General features: G+C 34.2%; 1 long non-coding RNA gene across 1 annotated transcript in view; it reads right to left on the reverse strand.

The window, feature by feature from the left end:
* Positions 1-1481: 1481 nt before the first annotated feature.
* Positions 1482-20454, reverse strand: part of LOC309848149 — a 292070-nt gene continuing 273097 nt past the window's right edge. The window contains exon 3 of the long non-coding RNA XR_014302857.1: positions 1482-1550. This is a non-coding gene — a long non-coding RNA (uncharacterized lncRNA). The remainder of the gene's footprint in view (positions 1551-20454) is intronic.

Below are 20454 nucleotides of genomic sequence, written 5' to 3' on the forward strand. Positions count from 1 at the left end.
ATCTGAATGCATTAGACAGCCAAAATAATTAATATAAAACTATTACTATGTTTTTGAAAAATATGTTAAAGGGTATCAAAGCAAGAAGAAGAGATATTCATATAAGACAAAAATGAATGACAGTTGAGAAATCTAAAGAGATAATTTTCAAAATACTATTCACACTTAAGTTTTTATAAATTATAAGGGTAATAAAGAAATACTGGCAGTAAATATATAACCAAGAACTTACTTCTTATTAAATATGAGTTTCTACAAATCACCAATAAGCTATTTAAATTAAAGGTATTGATATAGGAAAAAGTTGGTAATTAAAGAAAAAAACAGCCTGCAGAAATAAAGTAACTACAATTGTTAATTGCAATTATGTTTTTGCATGGAGGCTCCCATTACTAGAGTGCAAAGTTTTTATTATAGTAACTAAATTTGCTTTTTATAATAGCAAATTTTAACAGAGTTTCCCTCAAAATATTTATAGATGCTTAAAAATGTATAGATAAGTGAAATGCAATAGAAAAACAAATGCTGATATTATACCCAAATAATTCTTAAACTATTTTGATTAAATGAATGAAAAGGACAAATGGGGAATAGAAACAGCTCAGAAAATGTGGTTATGCCTCCCACCACAGACTAAAGGCAGAAGATTGAAAGTGCTGAATTCACATCTTCAAAGGGATACAAGGAACTACTTTTTATAGCTTGGTTCCAAATAATTTAAAATATTTTGTTAAAAACAATGAACTGAAAAATTTGGCAAAGGTTACCAATACAGAGGTGCCTGGGTGGCTCTATCCATTGAGTGGCCTTGCGTTTGGTTTTGACTAGGATCATGATCTCTGGGACTCCAGCTCCTTACTTAGCATGGTGACCCTTGTCAGCTTGTCACCTTACTCAGCTTGTCCCTCTCCGTCAGCTCCTCCCCCTGCTTGCACTCTCTCTCTCTCTCTTAATCAAATAAATAAATAAATAAAATCTAAGAAACAAAAAGCTTACCAATACATAGTTTATATAAGATGAAGTACAAATGCTTAGTAAGGATATGGTATATTTAAACTTACTGGAAGATAAACAATTGCAGATTTTAAAAAGATACATAAAAACAATAACTCATGTATGATGAGGTGTATGTCCTAGAAGCAATGGTGGAAAACAAAAATTGATAGAAACAAACATCACAATAATTTCTAGGGAATCTTAGAAAATTACAAATTGGACCTCTTACACAGTTTAAATCTCTAGATTCAAAATCTGATTGTATCCTAAAGCATTTTAATTTTCTTAACTTTTAGTCCTACGATTAAAATTCATGCCAACCTGTAACCTTGTAATGCAATCTTCATAAACTAAGGAAACTCTAATTGGTTCTCAACTGTTTCAAACAAACTAAAAGACTTAAATAATGACCCATGCACTTGGGAAATTACCACTTGAATTGATGTTAGTAATGCATACCAACCATTTTGGGGCATTAATCTTCTACTCTTTAGTGCAAATATTTTCAGCCTTGAGTTCATGAGGTTAACAGCAGGAAAGCACAGACACTGCCTCTGTGAAGATTCATGAAAAAGATATGGTGAAAATGTGCCTGCCTTTGGGGAAGCAGTTGTCCACCCTTACTCAGTGCTGCTCTTCCCCTAGGTGCCGAAGCAGATGTCCCTGACTTGTGGAATTGCCCAGTGAAATTTGGAGAAACACACATGCACAAAAAAAATATAAAAAATAAGGGTTCCTGAGTGCCTCAGTGGGTTAAGCCTCAGCCTTCAGCTCAGGTCATGGTTTCAGGGTCCTGGGATCAAGCCCCGCATCAAGCTCTCTGCTCAGCAGGGAGCCTGCTTCCCCCCCACCCACCTTCTGCCTGCCTCTCTGCTTACTTGTGATTTCTCTCTCTCTCTGTGTCAAATAAATAAATAAATAATCTTTTTTAAAAGTTAAAAAAAAAACAAACAAAAAACAAAAAAACAAAACCTGTCTTTCTAGTTCTTGAAAATTTTCCCCCCTTAGAGGGAATCTCTACACTAATTGAAGTCATCTGGTCTGAGATAGACAGGAGTAGAGTTTAGCCATTTCTCTAAACTGTTGTGAGAATTGTCAATACCGGCGAGGAGTGTGATTTCCCAGACTCAAAATAAGAACATCTCTGAGGAGTAAAAGATAATTCTTCAAAAGATAACAAGGAAATATTAAATTCAGATGTATCTAGGTCTACTTTACAATGAGAAAAATAATTTTTATTTCATGTTTTACAAAGACAAAAATGGAAATAAATTGCAAAAACATTAAAGAAGATCCAGATAAATGGACATATATGCCATGCTCATGAAAAGGAAAAATAATTGATTGCAACTACCTCCAAACTATCTGAAACTATCTGAAAATAATTTTGAAGTGTATATAAACTTAGGGTCAAAAATAGGGAAAATCCCTCTGAATGAGAATAATAAAAGGTAGGAATTTTCTCTCCAGGATGTCAGGTTCCATAATAACTGATACAGTATTTTTCCAAAATGATATAGACTAACTGATCAATGAAACAGTGAGCTCAGAAACAGGTACATGTATAGAAGAAATGTTGATACATAATAGACCTTGCAAGCCAGACCAGAGAGAAAAGGAACAGAATCACAGTAAGTAAAGGTGAAATATAATTATCCATATAAAAGAATGAAATGGATCCACTACTTTACATCATATATAAAACAAATACATTCTAGATAAGTTAGGGAATTAAATATTAATCACAAAAATTTTTAAAAAATGGTGAATGACTTTCTGACAGTACAAATAAGTTTTTAAAACAATATAGAAACACCATTTACTCTAAAAGTTGGTAAATGTATTTACATAGAAAAGTTATCAAAGATACTTTAAAATAAGTAAAATGAAAATTTTTGACCTAAGAGAAAAATATAATTGAAATTAAAAATTCCGTGAATGGATTTAATAATGTATAAGATAGTTGAAACAATAATTCATAATCTATAAGGTAAGTCTGATAAAATAAAATATTGACTTAAGTCTCAACATAGGCAAAGAGTGTGAGACCAAAGTAATGTTTGAAGAAAAAAAAATGCTTACTATTATCCCATGAATGCATATGAGATTAATGCGAAGAGGGGCACCTGGGTGGCTCTAGGGGTTCAGCTCAGGTTAGGACCTCAAGGTCCTCGGATGGCGCCCAGCTACAGAACCAATTTGTCCTTCTCTCGATGCCCCTCCCCCTGCTCATGCTCTCATTCTCTCCCACAAATAAATAAATAAATTCTTAAAAAAAAAAGGAAAATTTAATGTTCTTCTGTAGAAAAATGGTATTTTTGGTATTTTACTACTGCAGATATGTAAGTTTATAATGACATTCATAGTACATACTTTGTGCACTTATTCATGAACATTACATTGGACAAGAGAAGAAAAATGCAATGACTTTGTTAGGATTGTATTTTAATAACTTGAGCTAAAAGATTTTCTGTTTTGTGCACAGAACAGAATTGATTTATGAGTAAGGATGAAAGCATGTTCATCTTTTATTCCCCAAATACTCCTGTTCTAACAAAATGTCAATTTAAATTGATTGGTGAGCTAGAGCAGCACACTTGCATACAACTCAGGAATTGGCATGCTCAGCCTAAAGCTTAAAAAACTAATATTTTTGTAATTTCAAATACATGTGCTCAAGGTTTAAATGAGAAGGTTTTTTTTATATTTGACATGTATTTTTATTGTACTGTTAGTTTAAATGACAATGTACGCTTCCTTGATTTAGCTACTAATAATCATTTTGTCTGAGATTGTTTTATAAGCAATTTTTATTTACAGATTGATGTTCATTGTTAGTTACAAAAGATCAAATGTTACTAAAATGGATTGGGTAAGTGTGTAATTAGAAATGCTTAGCGTTATTTTTAACACATTGTTAGGTTTCACAAAACACGTAAACTACATTTTTTCAATATTAAAATTCAAAATATTGGTTGAGTTTCAAAAAGAATGTATCAATATAATTTGTATGCACATGAATTTTAGTTTTTTAAAATATAAATATAATTTAAAATATAATTGCATTTACATGAAAGAATCTGTAATCAAGTAAAAACAACAAACATGCTGACAGGTCCTAAAATTTTAGTAAAATAATGCTCATTTTAAGTTCCATAGACTCAAACAAGACTTCAGTTGCATACCCACGATGATCAATCATTCTTGCATCTCAGGAATGAGCAGCAATGATGACATCTATTTTTAATGCCATCATTTTCTTAATGTATCAAATTACTCATGAAGTTAAATGTACTTGTTTATATCATGTTACTGATTGAAAACTAGTAGCCCATGTTTGAATTGAAATTTTTTAATTGCTATAAAAAGAGAATGTCAGTTACTTTATTAGTTATGGATGTTTTTCTACTCCTTTTACTGTTCTACTCACCACTGATGTGTTAGTATCTGAACACTAGGCATCTGAATGACTTGTTTTCATTGAAGTTACCAACAGTAGAAAATGACCAACATATATCTTTCAAGGCTATGCACAGTACCTATAATTCATATTCATATTAATGAATGTTATTCTGTCATAGCCATGTTCGAGCCTAGCCTGCAATGAAATAGGGACACTTGTTAAACAAGCTAGTAAATAAGCACCCTATTGCTCATATACTATTGGGTAAAAACGTCTTTCTCTTCACAATGATATTCATCACAAAACTGTATTAATCTAAGATAGTGTTGACCTTCAGTACAGCGAGGTCACAATTGGCCAAAAGACTTCAGTTTCTAAAAGGACCATTTCTGAGTTCTATGTCATCTAAAAAATATCTTCAGACCCCCTCTGTATTTCACTTCTGTCATTACTCAGTAGTCTGAAAGTAATGAGAGTTTTATGTCATTTTTTACAAATCATTCAATTATCAAATTACCCATGAGTCTACCAACTTCCCTAAACCATTTTAAATATTCTTAAATCTTGTACTGAAGTTTCGATGATTCTATTTAGTATGTTGAAAGACTAACAGATTCATTTGAAAGTATGCTACTCAGTCTTTCAGACATCTGACCATTGGATACTTTCCAGAGTAGCTGAGATTTTTCCATTTTAAACTCCAAATGCTCTTGGAATTGAAAGGTAATCTTTTTCTGTGTATTAAACATACTATAATTTAGTATTTACTCTTCTTTATAAACAGAGTTTAATTTTATTTTGAAAGTCATAGTTTAGACTATATCAAGCTTGAATACTAGAAAATCAGAATTCAAGTTGGGGTGTTCGGAGCATAATTGTCCAAAAGGCACACAAAGGAAGTCTTATCCGGTACCCAAATATCTTCTCTGGAGTCATACAGATTTAAATTATAACATAATGTAGAAAATCCTTCTATTATTAAAATTTTGTCATTGCATAGTAAAATAGGAACAGATGCACTATTTGCTAAGGTTCATTATTTACCATTAAAATATACATAGGTGGTGCTAAAATGAAATGTTTTTGCTACCCACAACAGTTCATCTTGTTGGAGTGAATGACTTATGTAGTATTTAACATTGCCTCACTTAACTCTAACTGCTCAGTTCTGTCCAGGAGGTTGCTCTGTTCCTCTGTTCCACTCCTTAGGCATTTACTCTTTAGAACATATTGTGTCTGCATTTTATCCATGATTTTTGTATTTGTTTGTTTGTATTTGGGGGGAGGGCATTCTTGTTTGTTTGTTTGTTGTTTAACTTGTATTTTCAGTTCCACTTTCTTCCTTTTCATGATCTGTTGAAGATACTGATGTGGAAATTTGTAGTATTTGATAAGCTATGTATCGATAAGCTATGTGTTGTAGTATTTGATAAGCTGAACCTCACCATACTAACACATTGAATGAAATTTCTTCCTGTCTCTATTTTTATATTGCTCTTTTCCCCCTTTTATGGACAGATTTAAGAAAGCTAATCACTATTCATAAACTGTATGTTCACAAGATGATTTCACATTGCATTTTGGATATAATTTATGTCATGATCTATTATAGATCTTTTTGTTATGCAAAGTAAAACTGAAGATGAAATATCCAGGTAAGTATTAGCTGTCTTGCTTGAGATAGAAGATGAAACAAAACTTTGTCTGAGGGAGGAAGACATTTTTATTATTTTGTAATTATTTTATTCTATCGCTTTGGAACATGAACCTCTGCCAAAATTTTTCAAATGCTTGTTAGTGTCTGAAAACTACTCCCATGTCTACAGTCCCTAGATCTCTCAAACTCTTATTTTTACCTTTTATTTATTTATTTTAAAAAGATTATTCATTTATTTATTTGGCAGAGGTCACAAGTAGGCAGAGAGGCAGGCAGAGAGAGGGGGAAGCAGGCTTCCCGCCGAGCAGAGAGCCCATTGCGAGGTTCAATCGCAGGACCCTGAGATCATGACCTGAGCTGAAAGCAGAAGTTTTAACCCACTGAGCCACCCAGGTGCCCCTTTACCTTTTATTCAATTTAAAGTTGTTTTGTCGTCAGATGCTCCTCCCCTTATTAACAGTTTAAGTTCTTACTACGGCCCTAACTTTTTGGGAACCTAAGTCCAAAGTGATATTCAGAGGAAAACACTGTCACCATCTGTTTTTAAGGGGAAATACTCTTTGTATGGTTTGTTCTTATCTACAAACATATAAAATGAAAAAATTTAAGCTCAGGAACTTTATATTTGTGGATATGACTTGTTACTGTGTCTTGCCTGTCTTTAAAGACCCATGTAGACACAAAAACACACAGGAAATTAGTATTTGTAAGAATTCACCTGTTTGCATTTTTGCTGCTGAAGCTGCTGAGGTTACCTTCCTAACAAGGATGTTTAAATTGATATACCCATGACCGATGTTTCTTAAATGAATATTAATCCCTTCGTAACAATTTTTTCCCTGTTTTCCTATGTTCTTTTCTGACCACTCAGTTGCCAAATAAAAACTTAAATTTTCCCTTTATTGAATAATTGAATCAAATCACTATTTAAAAATTAATTCCACAAGCTTCCCTTAAACTACCACTTTATTATGTATGGTGTTCTGACAAACTGTCTTACTGATCTTTGTTTATTTCTTCGTAAGGTTACATACATTGCAGAAAATATTCTGACATAAACCTTTAAAAACATGTATTAAATTGGGACGCCTGGGTGGCTCAGTTGGTTGGACGACTGCCTTCGGCTCAGGTCATGATCCTGGAGTCCCGGGATCGAGTCCCGCATCGGGCTCCCAGCTCCATGGGGAGTCTGCTTCTCTTTCTGACCTTCTCCTCGTTCATGCTCTCTCTCACTGTCTCTCTCTCAAGTAAATAAATAAAATCTTTAAAAAAAAAAAAAAACATGTATTAAATTTTCTGTTGATGTCTACATGAATTCCTACTGCCATCTATCTTAGAATGCTTAACCATCTTTGTTTCCATAATCCCATTTCCAAGTATAAGTTAACTCTTTCTCTTCACCTTTCCATCAGCATTTCCATCACCTATTTTCTTCTCTCAAACCCACAGCTGCTTTTTAACTCAAATGCTACTTAAATTTTTTTTAATTTTCTTTTTTTCAAAGATACATGCAGAAAAAGGATTAAATACATTGTTTCTGAAATGTTTCTTCATATTTCTATAATTTCCTCAAATACTGTTTTTGTTTTAGATATTACAGATTGTGAGAATATGAAGAATCCGTGGGATTTTACATGCCCACATAGATTTCGCCTTCAGAGGAAATATATTCTCTAATATTCTTCTAATATTGCCATTTCACAACTTTTATTTCAATCCATATATAATATTGTGGGAAGCAGAAACCTACATTGGTTCCCATAATCTTTAGCCACTGGTAATATGCCCTGTATAATCCCCTTCCTCTATGGGTGGGACCAGTGACTTGCTTCTAGTCCATGCAATATGGGAAAGGTGATGGGTTGATCCTCTCCTGAATGGCTGCTCCATTCTTATTATCTCGTTAGAGTCTATATTAGTAGAGTAGAGAGAGAAACCCTCGTGCTTGCCTTGAGGAAGCCAACGGCCGTCAGATGAACTCCTGTGGGGAGGGCCACATGGCAGAGAACTGCAGATGACTGCTAGAAGCTGAAGGTGTCCTCCAGCCAATGATCATTACGAAGTAAGCGTTGTGAGTCATATAACCACAAGGAACTGAATCTTGCCAACAACTGCATAAATTTGGAAAAGGACCCTGAGTTCCAGAAAGAAACATGGCCCAGTCCACATAATATTTGGAAACCTTGGGAGACCAGAAGCGGAAAACCCAGCTACACTTTCTTGTACTCCTGACCTACTAAACCACGAAATAACTGTGTGTGCTTTTAAGCTGCTGAATTTGGTGATAATTTGTTATGTGGGAATAGGAAACTAATACAAATATTTACACTATTGTGACTGAACATAGCTAAGCATTGCATTATACTAAGTTTATATTTCCTTTTATATGTAACTTTTTGTTTCCTTGAAATTAACGAGTAAGGTTTTTTATTTTATGCTTAGTTACACATGTGCCTATGACTAATTATCATAAAATTCTCTCTAGTTGCATAACCCTTCTCTCAGAATACTGACACAACTCTACCTTGCAGACACTGTTTTGTATGCTCCAAGGGGACTGGATTCCTCTCTTTATGCTCTAGATTCCCTCTAGACTGACCTAATGAACAAACGTGATTCTAGGATCTCCCTTTCACATCAACCTGAAATGTCCTTTTCTTCTCATTAGGGTGGCTTTTCTGTTTCTTGTATCTTAGGTTTTCCATTTCTTTGTTTTCTTTTTTGCTTGGAGGAACGAGATCCCCCAGTAGTTTCCCAAGGAAGCATACAAGGTGGATACATTTTGTAGTAGAACCCCAATCTCTTCAGATAATGCCTGTGAAATTCACTTAGAATTGCTCTGATTCACTTTCTTCAGAATTCATCCTCTCTTTTCTTTAAGAAGATCCAAGATTCAGTAATATGAGATGATTGAAAAAAGAAATCTGGATCTTCCTATCTTCAGTGTACATTCACCTCCATTTTCAAAATTTCCTAAATGGCTACCAATTTCTGACTCTTTCAAGAATTTGGTCTCAGTCGGGTTGTTTATGGCATTTTTATGGCTTTAGACTTGATCCTCCTTCAACATCAAGTTCTCTAAGTTGGCTACCATGATTTTCTTGGATGTACTCTCCTTTGGTTTTCAAAGCCAGGCATTTTGGAAGGTTACCTCTACTGTGCAGGATCTAGGGGTTGGTGTGACTCATGTGAAGCACAGACCACTCCCTTCTCAAGAAAAAATTCTGTATTTTTGAGACCCTCCTGATTGTGGAGTGGGTTTGTTTTCTTGTGTTGTTGTTGTTGTTTGATTTGTTTTGTTTGTTTGTGTTTCTGTTGCTCCGACCTATTTTCTTGCTGCTTTTAATCATTTGATGGGAAGGTAGTGTTCTTTCATTTTTCACATATTTTTCAGAGGCAAGAACTCCACTTGTAATCATAAGTTTACTGTGTCCATGGGAGGAAGTAAGTTCAGGTTCTTACTATCTTGCCATCTCGAACTCATCCCTCCTATGTGGTGTGTTCTTATTTTGTTTTGCTATTAAAACAAGACTTTCAAACTGCCCACATCATATATTAGGCCAAATTGTGTGTGATATACATGTTTCTATTTTCTAGAAATATGTGTATACCAACAATGCCATTCATCAGGGAATTAATGGGAAGAAATAGCACAGTGCTTCATTTTGTTGTATTCATGTAGTGGTGATGGTATTGTCTTTGATGCAGTTCCTTATTTTAATGGAATTGTAGTTATTCTCCAGCTTGAGGTTCCAAAACTCTCTTCAAATTCACAATAACTCACTAGTTGATGATGCCAGCTACCTTTATTATACGATTCAGAATAAAATATTGCTACAAGAGCTGTTCTATTAATACAGAACACATTACCTAAAGCTTGGGTAATTTGGGCTCGGGAGTTCTTTGTCATCTTTACAGTGGAGTGTTGCATTCACTGAAATAACACATTTAATTTGTGTGTTCTTAAGCACCTGGCTTAATTGAAACTCATAGTGATGATAGCACAATAACTGGCCTGAATAATAAACTATAGACAATCACTGTGCAGTGAAAGGTGTCAAAGACGTGCTCTTATGGAGTCAAAGGCAGTAACAGGGCCTTTTATTTGATTCAAAGGTGGGGGCAGAAGTGGAACTTATTTCCCAATATACAACTGCCGATTGATAGTGTGGTAGTCTGATGTTTAAACTTTCAATTAAGATTGATGTGCTTTAATTACACATCAAAGAAAGCATGAAGAAGCTATTATGTTTTTGTTTCTTCATACAACACATCAACTTTGATTTAAAAACAAACGAACAAACAAACAAAAAAACAAGGGGCCACAGAAACATATTTAAAATGGAAGAACTTGTAGAGATAGAACAAGTACAAATAACCCAAAGCACATAGATGATTTGACTCTCTTAATGATGAGTTTATAACTGAAATTGGAAGCAAGAAGCAAATGATTTGGAGACCCTAATAAGAATCTAGGAACTGTAAGTCTTTTATTAAAAGGAAGATCTGCTCTTGGCAAAGATTCCCTGGATGGCTCTGAATTTACATTGAAAATAATTCCAAACACTGTGGTCACCCAGAATAATTGGTATTCGTGTGATTCTAGAAGTTTTCACCAAGCTCTAAGTGGGGTCTAGTTTCGAATAGATGGCATTCCAGTGTAACTGAAATACAGACATGTGTTTTTCTTTTCTCACCAAACTGCAGTGTTTTTTTAAGGTAAGATTACACAATACCAGCATTATTGTCTATGCTGATGTGTCCATAATTTGTCTGACATGCTCAGATGGATGGCTGTTTTCATAGGAAGGAAATAATTTCAGCATTATGACAGAGTCTGCTATTAGGGATTATAAAAGAAAATGATGTTTTGATACCATAAAGCATTGTATCACAAATTCTTATTAACAAAATTAAAATTTAAAATAAACAGAAAATATGTAATTGCATCTGATAAATTTAGGCTTCTTATTATCTTTTCACTTTCAGCTAAAAATCTTTATTTTAAAATGCTACACTCTGTATTAGTCAGTATTCGCCAAAGAAACAGAACCAATAGGGTATGCAGAGAGAGAGCTTTAGGGATAAGATGAGATTAAGAATTGGCTCACGTGGTTATGAAGACCAAGAAATCCCATGACCTGTCATCTGCAAGTTGAAAAACCAGGAAAGCTGGTAAGGTAATTCAGTCCAAGTTCTGAAGACCTAAGACTCTAGGGGCTGATGGTGTACACCCCAGTTTGAGTCTGAAAGCCCAAGAACCAGGAGTGCCAATGTCTGAATGCAAGAAAAGATCAATGTTTCAGCTAAGGTGAGGATCAAATTCACCCTACCTCTGCCTTTTTGTTCTAGTCTTTCAATGAATTGAATAGTGCCCACCTGCATTGGTAGGGTGACCTTCTTAGTCCACTTCAAATGCTAGTGTCTTCCTGTGACATCTTTACAGACACACTCAAAAGTAATGTTTTACCAGTCATCCCGGAATCCCTTAGCCAGGCTAAACTGACACATAAAATTAACCATTATATACCTGATATTATAATCCTATAAAAAGAGATATCATAAATTTTGATACTATTGTTTTCGTGTTTTATTTTATTTTAATTCAATTAATTAACATTTAATATATTTTTGGTTTTAGAGGTATAGGTTTGTGATTCATTAGTCTTATATAAAACTCATTCTTTTTTTTTTTTTTAATTTTTATTTTTTATAAACATATATTTTTATCCCCAGGGGTACAGGTCTGTGAATCACCAGGTTTACACACTTCACAGCACTCACCAAAGCACATACCCTCCCCAATGTCCATAATCCCACCCTCTTTGAAAATAGAACTGCCCTATGACCCAGCAATTGCACTATTGGGTATTTACCCTATAAAACTCATTCTATCACATGCCCTTCTTAATAGCCATCACCCTGTTACCCTATCTCTCCACCCCTCATCAGCAACCCTCAGTTTGTTTCCCATCATTAAGAATCTCTTATGGTTTGTCTCCCTCTCTGATTTCATCTTGTTTTATGTCTTTGTTTTTGAAAGGTATCAAACAAAATACATTAAGGTGGTTTTAAACATCTGCAGGGACAAATGAATAGATCTATAACAGTTAAATAGATAGTGGAGAATGGAACAGAGAATAAGAAATTTGGAAAGATGAGTCTTACATCAGGTATTAGTGTCGGGGTCGCGCCCCTAAGATGGCACTGGCTACATAGCCCGAGCAGCACGGACAGCCTGAAAAACATCCGCCCTGGCCACACGTGACCTCGTGCTCGTCACATGAACACCGCATGCCACCACTGCCTACGAGCCCCGGATACCTCCTGTTCACGTGAACACCTCTGTGATTGGCTGTTATGCCCTAAATAAGGCAAGGGAATTTCCCTGCAGGGGAAGGAGAAAGAAAGGAGGAGAATGATCGACCAGGGAATAAATAAGAGCTTGTGCATCGACCTGTGTGTGTGTGTGTTGGTGTTGTCATCTCTGCAGGCAGGGAGAGTGCAACATATTAGAATTTCAGATGCAAATAAAAGAAACCCAATACAATTAGATTAAACTGCAATAAAATTATGGGTTCAGTAATAAAGAGTCAAGAGAAGTACAGTGAGTTTTTCTTTCCCTGTTTGTAAGATGAAAGATTAAAACTAATAATACCTAAGTTTTATTCTGACATTTAAATTTCATTTTATGAGCTGCTTTGGGGGACCAAAATATAGAACTACTTTGAAATTTATTTATTTATTTATTTATTTATTTATTTATTATTTAAAGATTTTATTTATTTATTTGAGAGAGAGAGAGAAAGAGAGATCACAAGTAGGCAGAGAGTCAGGCAGAGAGAGGGGGAGGTAGGCTCCCTGCTGAGCAGAGAGCCCTGTGTGGGGCTTGATCCCAGGTCTCTGGATCACGACCTGAGCTGAAGGCGGAGGCTTAACCCACTGAGACATCCAGGTGCCCCTGAAATTTATTTATTTATTTATTTATTTATTTTTTTTTTTAAAGATTTTATTTATTTGTCAGAGCGAGCGAGAGCGAGCACAGGCAGACAGAGTGGAAGGCAGAGTCAGACGGAGAAGCAGGCTCCCGGCTGAGCAAGGAGCCCGATGTGGGACTCGATCCCAGGATGCCGGGATCATGACCTGAGCCGAAGGCAGCTGCCCAACCAACTGAGCCACCCAGGCGTCCCTGAAATTTATTTTTTAATTCTATTTTATTTTTAGAAAATAAACCACAAAGTTTAAAAGCAAATACTTAAATAATTTCAAGTAAACAAATCAAACAGAAAATTTAATTATAAGCAATCATATGTATTAAACACATATTCTACCGTGAATTTGTTTGTTTATGAATGTTTCCAACTTTTACAAATTGAAAGACAATTAGGAAATCAGAAGGGCATACTTTAAATCTTATGATTCAATAGATAAAATAAGGTAAAAATCATTGATTTTAGAATTAGATAAATAAAGGCATAAATCCCAATTCTGTCAGATTTTAGCTGAATTACTTAGGATTAATATGTTTATAATTGACAGAAATCCAATTAATCTATTTTAAGCAAGAATGCTAAATTAAAAGAAATCTGGAGTACATCTGGCTCTGAACACAGCCAGATCCCAGAAACACAAACAAAATATTTAGGAGAGTATAACATATAATCCATTATTAAGACCTGTTCCAGGGTGCAAAGAGGTTCCCAAAATTAATTTAAAAAGCATTAATTGATTTGCAACAAATGAAACAGTCCCAGGCCAAATCAGGATATACGGTCAATCCATTCTGAGGCACATGCTCTCTCTCTCTCTCTCTTTTTTCCTATCTGAGCAACTTGAGTGGTTGTGCTTTAATGTTTAAAGACACTTTTGGAATATTGGGTAAGATTGCTTCCAGCAGTCATAGATAGCTTCATAGTTTTTTAATTTAGCAGTCCCTGAGGGAAGAAGGCTTTTCTCTTCTATTGTCTGCATATCAGTTCCAGAGAATACTTTATTCTTCTTAGTTTATATGTCCATGAAACCAATCTATGTTATCAGGTGATAACGTAACATAACTACTTCATTTGAGGCATCTGTAAATACCAGTGAAATGGGTAAACCCTATTAACAACCCTTTTAGGAATCACATGTTATAAGGAGAAGTAACTCCCTCTAAAAAAAGGTTGATGGCAGAAAAAGAAACAGATATGCTACAATAATTTCAGTCCTTACACTTATTAATTAACTCTCATAAGTCATGACGTTTAATTGGAAACTGAAAAATAATGTATTATCAAATAATTGTTGTTAAGACTGAAGTTGCCTCATATACTGCCTGGGAAATAGTGAATAGTTATTACATTTTAATTAATTTAACCCTTTCTGTATAGAATATAAATAACCACAAAGTGAAATAATCTGAAATGTCAGAAGAAAGCCACGAATTATTGGTATAATTAATGCCAAAGAAAAAATGTCTAAAGACATGTAAACGAGAGTAGAGAAAACAAACATTTGTGTTGTATTTTGAAAGTTAATAAAGATTTACAAGTACAAAATGCACTCATGATTTTATTAGTGAATTCTATGAAACACAGAAGGAAGAAAAGAACACTACTAAATTCTAATTATTTGAGTGAATAAAGGAGTAAGAAGCACTTCCAAACTTATTCTATGAGGAAACCATAACCTGATACCCAAAACTTGACAAAGATATTATGAGAAAAGAAATTATAGACTAGTTTCAATAGAAGAAATTGAGGGAGGGCTAAAGAAGCTATTTTAGAATGGCCTAAAGTCCAAGGCAATCAAGATTTATGCCTGTTGTCCTAGAATATGTATTAGTGGACCTCCTTTTACTGTAAAAAATGCTCCAATTTGGATAATAAATTATGTGTTCACACTAATTTCACAATGGAATTATAGTGAAATTTTGATGAGGAGGCAATTCTAATGGCTTTGTAAATAATAAATGGCAGTACAGGATGTGATTAAATATTACATATATTTTACCTTAATGGTGTAAGGATGAAAATTTTAATAAAATTTGCTCATCCAGGAAAAAAAAAAAAGCGTAGTTTGAGCCATATTTGACATTATAAACCAGGATCAAATCCTTGCATATAAAAAAATAAATCCATAATAATACAAAAAAGGAGTACATTCTTTGACATAAGAATAGGAGCTCTCTTCAAATTGTTTCAAAATTCACAAAAACTATTGATAAACTTAATTTTACAAAAATAAAATATCTTATATGTTAATATTTCAACATGTAAAGTAAAAACACAAATGGAAAAATTTTAAAAATATATATTACTTATCACAAAGTCTATCATCATTTGTATATTAAGAACTTGTAGAAATTTGTAAGAAGAAGACCAGAAACCAAAGAGTAGGTGAAATGGATGATTTCACAGCAAAATAATTACAAATGAATCCAACATTTTCCAAAGATCCCTCAACCTCACTCACAGCAAATGTAATAAAACTAGACTGAAATGTGAATTTCAACTCATCTGACTTGCATAAAACTTGATTTAAAACAACTTTATTAACAAGATATAAGAGGAAAAAGGTATTCAGAGATTCTAAGTAGAAGCCTGAAAATTCCCTCTGCAATACTGTTCTCCCCCCAACTCCACCCCTTCCACGGGGGATCCCAAGAGCAATCCCAATAAAAACCTGCTTTAAAAAACCTGATTTAAAAAATCCTACTTTTAACTCCCTCTTGATGTCTGCTTCCCAGGGAAGCCAACCTGAAATATCAAATTACTTATGGAATAATGTATGCATGTGGCTATTCAAGACAACTGTTTTTCCGCTTAGTAATAAATATTTGAAAACAGGTCAAATTTAATTATTGAGGATTTGGTTTAATTGAGTATAACACATCCATACAATTTTAATGTATACATCTTAAAAATAGGAAGTTTTCTACATACTGATGTGAAAATATTCCCATAGTATATATGTAAATGTATTTATATATATATCAAAGTACAGTGTATACAGAACACTGTCTTTTGTGTGGAAAGGACTGTTTCTCTCTCCATAAAGAAGTATTACTAAAACATGCAAGAAACTACAAGTAGTGGCTAATTTTGAAAAGTATTAGCAGAAATCTTTAAAATTAGGGACAGAGAAGGAAGAAAGAAATTCCAGTGTTTATGCTTTACATATACTAAGTTTTTAGACACAGTTATTCAAAGAAATTATCTATCTATCTACCTATCTTTATCATCTATAATTTGTGTATCTCTCTGCCTGATGACTCTTCTCAGAATTTACCTCTAAAAATTATGTTTAATGAAGTTTTTTTTTTAATTTTTTTATTTTTTACAAACATATATTTTTATCCCCAGGGGTACAGGTCTGTGAATCACCAGGTTTACATACTTCACAGCACTCACCAAAGCACACAATGAAGTATTTTTTAACTTGGGTTCCTTAATTCTTTCTTAAAGCTTTCTGGAATAAAATCCTTCAAGATGGTCTGTTATTTCTCATGTGTCAATTTTTTTTTTAAAGATTTTATTTATTTACTTGACAGAGAGAAATCACAAGTAGATGGAGAGGCAGGCAGAGAGAAGAGAGAGGAAAGCAGGCTCCCTGCTGAGCAGAGAGCCCGATGTGGGACTCGATCCCAGGACCCTGAGATCATGACCTGAGCCAAAGGCAGCGGCCCAACCCACTGAGCCATCCAGGCGCCCCTCATGTGTCAATTTTATCCATAAATAATGAGCCCTTTATTTGTTGTAATGGAAGTGCAGACAGCATATGACTCTGATTTCCCCATATACTGTCTTGAATCAGCCTCCTTACCTCCTTCAGATAAGTATCATGCACCAGTATCCATACTGAAGAATCATAAGTTAAACTTCCCCCAAGAAATCCCTTATTGAACTCTACATATCACACATGAGCCAGCAATTGCTCCATTTAATACACATCCAACCAGGGAATATGATGTAAGCCTTCCCTTCTGGCAAGAAGGAAACATGCACATTCTCCAAATACGGTTCTCTTAAAAAGTGCTCTCTGCTGAGTGGGGAGCCCGATGCAGGGCTCTATCCCTGACTCCTGAAATCACGACATGAGCCAACATCAAGAATTGGGACACTCATCCAACTGAGCCACCCAAGCACCTCAAGCATTGCTATTTTGAATTTGGTGCCTGATAAATCTATTTTCTGGATATCCTATGACTATTCTTACTGCCTATTTTCTGAGTTTGTTTTGCTTTGGTTCAGTTTGGTTTTGGTCAGTTTTTTTATTTCAAAAATTGCAGCAATATTTTGAAGCTCTCTGTAGGTTATATTTCCCTGGAGAAGATTTAATTTCACCTTTATTAAAAAACACTAATAATCCCAGATCATTTTTCCTGCACAGTGATGGAGGTTATTTGAAGCTGGCTTCAGTCCTATAAGGCCCAGTGTGCCTGGTGCATCCAACCTTCAACTCCTACATGAAAGTGTGGCATTTTTACCAAGCCTTCTTTTTATTAGGATTTTAAGAGTTTTGTTGTTATTCTGGTTTGTTTTGCTCCTTCCTTCCTCAAGTCTTAGATTATTTTGGATCGTCTTGATTTGTCTGTCTTTGCCTCAAAGTTTTGGAATGGGCATATTATTTGAAAATGTAATACAATATCAAATACTAGGCTTGCCCCTCTAGAATTTCTGTTTGTTCTTCAATTCCAATCCTAAAATTATCACTGTCTTGGTAGTACTGATACCTTTAGAAATATTTTTAATTGATTCCTCAGATTTTCAAGTTGTTTTCCATTGAGGAGTTGGCCCCAAACACCCTATTCTTACTATATGAAGGGTGATTGCCCCACAGTGCTTACTCTTACACATCTTATCTAAATGATTTTCCTTTTGCTTTAAATACTCCTTAAAGTACTATTAAAATGTTAGAGCCAGAAGATGTGAAAGGTTGCATTTTTTTCTCCACTCTTTAGCAAGAAGACATCTTTTTTCCTTTTTTTTAAAAGATTTATTTATTTTTACAGAGTGAGTGAGCGAGAATGCATGCATGCAAGCCAGGGGGAGGAGCGAGGAAGACAGAGAATCTCAAGCAGATTCCCCGCTGAGCACAGGGTGGGCATGAAGGAGGGGGGCAGATGGTTGGGAGGGATGGGCCCTCCATCTCCAGACCCTGATTTCATGACCTGAGCCAAAACCAAGAGTCAGACCCTCAACGGATTCAACCACCCAGGCACCCCAAGAAGAAATCTTTTGTTAAAAAGTGTATTTGCAACTTGCACTTTTCCCTCACATGTGTGGTCTCAAGCAAAACTTAAAATTAAGAAAAAAAATTATCATTCATGATCCTATTAAAATTCTAACACAAAGTAGTTCCTATTTAGCGCTTGTTTCCACATAATTTTCCTCTCCATTTCTTTGATTACCCATTAATAATCTAAAGGACCTCAGGTCTGATGTAACACATTGCATAAGAAATTATTTTCATCACAATAGACAGCATAACACTATTAAAAATACAAATGTATGTACGTTGTGTAACTACCTCTATACTCTTTTCCCTTAAGCAAGTATTAAAAATGATAAAAGAGAGCTTGCATCTTAGAAAATCAGAAATACTTAGTAACATTAGTAACATTTTGTAACATTTTTGTTCATAATTATTAAATAATTATAAATATTTTAAAGCACAGACTATCCTCAAGAGTAATGATTCTTTAATACACAGTAAACAAACCAAAATTAAACAATCAAGAAAATTAATGCATAAATATAATGTTATCGAGTTTTTACTTGTGCTAGCCAAAATGTTAAGCTCCTTGCATCCATTATCTGATATAACTCTCAGAACCATGAGTTTGGGAGCAAAGATGAGGAAGCAGGTTCAGAGAGGTTACAAGAATTGGTTCTGGTTACAGAAATAGTTAAGTAACAAGGGAAATACTGGAATTCAAATATGACTAAGAAAGTTTCTCTTAAGCCTTTCTTTATTAACTCTCAATTGAACATCGTAACCTGAAAGTAAATGACCTAATAGGGAAGGGAAAATGGTTGCATCTGAATGAAGACTAAAAGGACCCAGTGTTGAGTGAGAAAGAGTAGTAGGAAGGCCTAGGGGAAAAAATGAAAGTATTTGGGTCCCGGGAGAAGTTCATATGCAGAATGGCTATAGTTTCTAATGAGTCACTGCTCCTATCCTGAAGCCTGCTTTTTAAAGGATATACAGGCTTACAGGACTCCAAATACATTGTAGATCATACTTCCTCTTAAAATTGATGGACTGATACAGTGTAGTAAGGGCACTGTTTACATTGGTTGTGACATGCAGTGGCCTGGAGAATGAGAGGCAGTCATTTTACCTCAGATCGAAGATTACTTTTAAATAAAAATTAAAGACTCAGAATTATGTTGAATGACAACAACCATTAAAATAAATCACATGTGTGAAATGCTATCAGTGTCTGAAATTGCAAAAAATTAAATAGAGATAAAAGAAATCATTTAACATGGTAAGAATTCAGCAAAATTGCAAACGCATTTGCAATTCAAAAGTGCAATGAAACAAATATATTTGATTACGATGGAATATGTGATGAAATGTCTCATAATTTATATATATTGTTTCTTTTTGGATAGCCCAGAAATTCAGTAACATAGATTATAAACTTAATTATAAAAAACTATTAGAAATTATAAGGGCTAGTTAACAGAGTAAAATATTGTACATAAATGTACATATATACATATAGTCATAAATACATGAATGTTTATAAAATGTGCATTTATGTACATACTTACACATATGTGTGATAATGAAGCATTATTTTTACGCATACATAATTTAGTTTAATGTACTTGATAATTCATTAAGTTTTGGTCTTCTATTTGATCCTCTTTGCCATTTCTATTGTTCTCAGATTATCCCTGATGTGATACAAATTAAATACATTATGCTTTACAATATATATTATGATTTGCTTTCTGCTTTGTTATTTATATTCTCAAAGTCGGAAAATTTCAAATTAAGGCACAACAGAAAGTAAACCAATGCATTTGTGTTCAATGTTTTCCCACACTGATTCCTCAAGGAATAGTTACCAAAGCATGTTATAAAAACAATCTGCTAAGTAATGAACACTGTGTTCTTTGCCTATGATTTGGAATTACTACTTGTTTAAAATTATAATTAAGATCTTTTCATAATGCCAAAAAAGAAAAAAGAAGGAAAAGAGTCAGACACAGGAAGAAAAAGTAGGTGATTCAGGGATTTCTTGGATGTTATTCGATGCCTCTAATGACTAATAATGAGATTCTTTTCATATATTCACTTGTATTCTATATGCCATCTTTGATAAAATACCCATTCACATTCTTTTTTTTAATTAATTAATTTTTTTCAGCGTAACAGTATTCATTGTTTTTGCACCACACCC

Source organism: Mustela nivalis (assembly GCF_964662115.1).
Source record: "Mustela nivalis genome assembly, chromosome: 14".
Lineage (NCBI taxonomy): Eukaryota > Metazoa > Chordata > Mammalia > Carnivora > Mustelidae > Mustela > Mustela nivalis.